The 5,878-nt window shown below is 41.1% G+C and overlaps 1 pseudogene; it reads right to left on the bottom strand.

Moving 5' to 3' along the window:
• Window positions 1-265: 265 nt before the first annotated feature.
• LOC114269357 (protein PHLOEM PROTEIN 2-LIKE A10 pseudogene) lies at window positions 266-1,465 on the bottom strand (annotated as a pseudogene).
• Between the last annotated feature and the right edge of the window lie 4,413 nt (window positions 1,466-5,878).

Here is a 5,878-nt window from a genome sequence, read left to right on the forward strand (position 1 = left end):
AGGATAAAAGAAAGACTTTACAGTCAGCTAGAGCAATAGAAACCACAGCCTCAAAGAAGACCAAAAGTGAACAGTCTTAGTTTCATGGCTTGCTTAAATGAGCTGTATGCAGCACGAATGTGTTAGATCTTAAAAACTTAAAGTTTTATAGTTTGCAGCCTTTATTAAAAAAAAAAAACATCCAAGAAATTCAAGATAAATGGAGAAAATAACCAGCCAAGTGAAGCGGTATAAGGCTCTAACAGTTGAGACATCAAAACAACTTACCAAAAGCTTCCAGAATATTATTTTATTTAGGCCACAAGGTGATCCCCATGCATATTGTAATAAAGAAATGAAACCTACATCTCAAATTCTATTATGGTTTTATACAGTTGCACTTTTACACCATTGAAAAAAGAAGAAGCAACATTCATGAGCTTAATCTAAGTAGAGGTAATTGACAAAATCGCCCTGCTTGTAACCCTTATTGCAATTTAAGACACAGAACTCGATCCTCCCCCACACGCCCCAAAAAAAAGGGAAAAAAGATAAGTCACTGTTGGCTTAGGAGAAATTTTGGACATGTCACCAAGATAGCACTGGGAGGCTAGTTGTTTCTTGATTCTCTTTCACATTGAACAATTTCCACTTTAAGACCTCTTCTTGATAAGTAGTTTACACTTATCACTCGACACAACATTTAACCATTCAGGCAAAGCCGATGAGTCCAACCCAAAACCATTGCATGCAGCCATTCGAACATTCATCGTATTGGCCATTCGAATAGAAAACCAAAACCAAGTTTCGGGAAAAGCTACCAACAACAACAGAAACAAATCCAGTCCCAGCTGTAGACATGAGTTTATCCACAACCCGGTCGGAAAAACTCGAATTCGAACCTTCTTCAATCTCATTTCTGGTCTCCGAACGATACCCTATCAAAATCCCAACTGTCATAGCCTCAGAAGCCCTAATCAGTGACTGTGAAAGCTGCTCTGACATTGTAATTTTAGACAATTGTTTCAGACTATTGGGAATTTGGTCAGAATCAGACTGCAAAAAATGCTTGAGGTCCTTGGAGACAACACCTAGTATCCGCGGAATCGGAAACCATTTCGGCAACTGAAATCAAAGCTCCCAAGAGCTTGAAAATTCTCTTCCTCTTCCTTGCCACAGAGGGCAAGTGATAAACCTTATAACCACCATAACTCGAAACACTTAACAAAGCAAAAGCAATAAGTCACTTCTTCTTTCTTCGAGAGAAATTCAAGCCCTTGTTCAGTAGTTGAAAATCCATATATTGCAACTTGAATTACAAAATCCCCAACTTCAGAGTTGATTGAAAATTTGGATGAGAGAGAGAGAGAGAGAGATTGGGGTTAGGATAATGGAAGTAGCTAGGGTTTGGTTTTCTTGATTAGAGAAAGACTATCGAAATTAAATGGCGAAGTTGATAAGTTTTGAACAGCTATATAATCTATTCAATTTTGTTATTTATCGAAGGCTATAAGGTCCGAATCTATAAGGTCAGAATATATAAAACCTGAGTTGTATTGTTTTCTATCTCAGGAAATTAATAATAAAATCTAGCTCTTCATTTTTCTAACTTTCTTATTCTTCTCTGCTTCTTTGTTTTCTATTAGTAGAAATTGTTCTTTCACAAATTACTTAAGAGATGACAGAAATTTGGACATAGAAAATACACATTCATCATTTTCGCAGCACAAAAAAACCAATGCTTAGATCAAATTCTATAGTCTTCTACAAAGCACATTTGCAATTCACCAAAATACGACTATAAGCTAAAATCCACACACATGCTCCAATCTAACATGACAGAAAATAATAATAATAATAATTCGAATTCAGAACTAAATCAAGCAAGTTCAAAGCAAGTTCATCATTTTCGCAGCACAGAAAATACACAATTAAAAATTGAATGGTTCAGCTTGTAACTGTAGCAGATGAAGAAGGATTGATTCAAACCAAATCTTCGTCGAAAGGTGATCTATAGAGAGACGAAGAAGTTGAAATACAAATGAATGATTCGAAGAGACTCACTGAGACACGAGAGAGAGAGAGAGAGAGAGAGAGAGAGAGAGAGAGAGTTCATATCGTTGGAGGTCTCTTCTTCAGACGACCGTGGTGATCTATAGAGCGAAATCGAGAGAGGAAAATCAAATTCACTTACTTAGATAAGATCGAGCGCAATCAGATTCGAGGGAAATGAGAGTCTAGGGGAAATCAGTCTCTATTAGGGCATAGGTATAAGAAAATGACAAAATAAATAGAAGAAAAAATTATCAAGGTTGTTATTGCAAATATTAGTTTTTGCGACAGTCAAATAATCAGTCACAAAAAGTCACTTTTCCTAGTAGTGTGTAAGGAAAAAAAATATTTCTTATAAAAACATGGTTGCTTCACGTAATATTAGTCAGTTCGGTGTTTCCAAACAAAATGACATGGTACTTATAATTAATATTGCTGGGTTTTTAACAAACACTAGACAGTTATAAATGGCTCTTTCGAAAAGATGGTTAAAAGCCAAATTTTAGCGTTTAATCTATTTTGAGTTACATCACCTCTTTACTTTTTTATACATTTCTTTTAAAATATATATATATATATATATATATATATAAATCAACTTTTAACCAACTTTGAAAGAATTTTTCCATTGATTATAGAAAGTCCATAGAAAAAATATCAAAAGCACAAACAATCAACAATGACAGTAGAACAACAATGCTGATGTATAATTCACTTTGATAACATCATGGGTTTTATTGACAAATGAAACCATTTTTCCCCCAAAAACAATTAAAAGAAATATAGTGTAGACTATTCTTATTTTCAAGTTAAAGTGACTTTTCAAGTAACTCAAATACAAAAAAAACACACATAGAAGTAATCCAGAAGTCGCATTTGGGTTCAACCATAGACATTTGGGTTTGCCATCAAGTATTATTCGACAACCTTGAACATCCCCCTAGCCTTGTCCTTTCCTGCCATCATTTCCTCTTCATTGAGCTCAATGTCACCCATGACATGGTAGTAGGTTTTGCTTATCACCTTGCTTCCTCATTTATCACTAGTAGCTTCAAGTTTAAACTTAACATCATAAGAGAGAGATTCCAACTTGTTGCCCAACACATCAACTTCTGTGGAGAAGTGGTTTGGAAATACTCTTCTGATCCTGGGGGACGCTCGTGATCCTCTGCTAGTCACCTGAAAATGAAAAAACACTCCAGCCGGGGGTGCCAGAATTAGCACTCTGACAGGCTAGTCAGTCTCAACACTCAAGATTACTTGTATTCTAAGTTAAATATAATGGTTCTCACATACCTCTCTCTGGCTGATGTTCTTCTATTTATATCTTTTCTGTCTTGGGCCTTCGGATTAGGTCCATTTTCGATTCGCTATTCGGCATATTTTGTAGCAAACCGCTCTTCACTCGGCCCCTTGCTTAGCCGGCTATTTGGCCGAGTAGGGTTGGATTCGAGCATGCGAGCCGATGCCAAATGCCATATATTTCGACTTTCCCAAGTCCGACTATCTGGAATCTCTACGATTTCGAATACTCGGCCTTCACAATTGCCCCTCAAGCATCCACTAACGACAGTTGGTTGGAGTGTTTGGCTTCGAACTCGAAAAGTTAGAGCCGAAATTCGGCGGCTGACCGTATTCCAATGCAAATGTCTGAACACACGCTTCTCGGTTATCATTTCAACTTCCCGCCTCTTCGTACACTTCTATTTATTGTGATTTAAAATTTTGACATCTTTTCAAATATACGCACGCTTTTAGACGCTCGTTGGTGGACTGCCTTCCGAATTACCTCTGCAACTTCCTTTTCTTCTCTATCCTCTTCGCCTCTTGTAAGTTCTCTCCTTCTCTGCTTTGAATCTTTTTTCTTGCTTTGTTTTTGGCTTAACATATTCCTATTAGCTGGGGGAAATGGAAAAACATTTAAAAGATCTCCTCTCGTCGGATCAAATTTCTAGCTTCCGACGCCATTTCTCCATTCTTGATGACGTCCGTATGTCGCTTGTGACAAATGGCACCCTCGATATGGAGAGGGTTGATGAAACCACGATCGTTTTCCCTCTTCTACCAGTCGCAGAGGGTGGAGTCCGTTTCCCCCTTCACCCACTTCTTAGGGCTGTGCTCTGCCATTGGGGCTTAATCCCTTCCCAACCCAACGTCAACTTCTTTAGAATCGTGATGGGGATTATCGCACTAAACCGTCGGCATTCCCGCTATTTGACATTGTTACGCCTTGGCCAAGTCTTCTGGTCGGCACGAGCGTTATTTCCTTAGGGCCAAAGATACCGACCATCAACTAGTGACTATGCTTTCCAGCTCTGGGAAGCGAGTTGATGATGTTATGGTCGTCGTTCAAGGAAACTGGGAATTCGGCGAAGGCGAGGATCACCTCGATCCTATTCCCAAACGGAGGGGCGAACCAGGTGGTTGTATCGCTTCTTTTATTTATTTATTTTTTGTTATGTTTAAAAAGCTTCATTTTCGGGACGTCATGGTTTTGCTTGTGCAGGAAACGATTTGAAGAAAGTCCTGACCTCAACCGACGACGCTGTTCTTTCGAAAATCAAGGTTGCGCTCAAATATTTCGGCCGGCCGAGTCTTCAGAAATAGGGGAGGATGGCCCACGTTCTGCTTATACGACCTTTTCGGCGGTGGAAAACATCCCAATTCTGAAGGGTGAGGAGTTTCTCATCGCCCTTATCTTGACTGATTTCAAAAATTTGAGCCAAGTCGGTTTCGAGGGATCAGATTCAAAGCGACCGGAAGTAGCTGAAGCCGCCGAGTTAGACTAGTCCGAAGCCGAAGTTGACGAGGCTTTGAAGTTAGCATTTGAAGAAGCCGGCCTCAGTTCAGTCAACCCTCCGTCCACTTCGGGCCGAGAGGACCTTCCACTTGACGATATTTTTCACGGTTTGGAGGACCTTCCCGGCGCGTACCCAGAAGACATGGTTGGGTTAAGCCTCACTAAACATGCCAAGAAAGCGAACGCGGAAAGGCTGGCCGTGCGGCGAAGAACGGAGGCCATTCGGGTTGCCGAATCTCAGCCCTCCCTAACTGTAGCAGATCTCAGCCCTCCTTGCCTGCTATTGAGGAGGGAATGGCAAAAAACCGAAGTACCGAGGCGGAGCCGACTGGGTAAGCTAGTGTGGAGGCTGAGCAAAGGGTAGAGAAGCGCCCTGCAGAGATCGAGGCCGGCTCAGAAGAAGACCGCGTCGACAAATGACCTCGTTTGGAGGAATCGGATGTGATTGTGCCTTTTGTTATTCAACTGAAGATAAAAAACACGCCGATCCCCTTTGATGCTTCGGTAATCAAAGATCCAGTGATCGCACTCAGCATGGCTACGTCCATTTCACTGCCTGCTGACAAGGCGACTTTTTGGACGGAGCTAGATCTGGTTGTAATAGCGTTGGCTGTGCAATCGGCTCTTTTGGTATATATCTTGACTTTGTCTTTTCACTTTACACAAATATTGTTTTGGTCTTAACTTTCTGTTTTGCAGACTGTCGGAAGGATGGTCGAGATGGGCCGTCGCCATCATGATGTTGTCGAGCAGATTGGCTGTTTACAAACGGAGGTTGAGGGCCAAAGGAGTAGGGCCGAGTTCGAGGCTTTAAGAGCGAAGATGGAGGGCGCCCGGGCCGAGGCCGAGATGGAGAGAGCCCGTAACGCTGAAGAATTGAGATCGATCGCCGAGAAGAGGGCGGATGCGAGTGACGACGCGCTTAAATTGGCCCAGGAAACGATCTCTAAATTGGAGGCTGAGTTGGAAGAAATAAAGAAGACAAAGGAAGTAGCCGACCTGGAGGTTTCCAGGGCATTCAATGCCGAGAAAAATGTTGTTTTCCCC

This window comes from Camellia sinensis, chromosome 14, assembly GCF_055761805.1.
Source record: "Camellia sinensis isolate YWXY chromosome 14, ASM5576180v1, whole genome shotgun sequence".
In the NCBI taxonomy this organism is placed as follows: domain Eukaryota; kingdom Viridiplantae; phylum Streptophyta; class Magnoliopsida; order Ericales; family Theaceae; genus Camellia; species Camellia sinensis.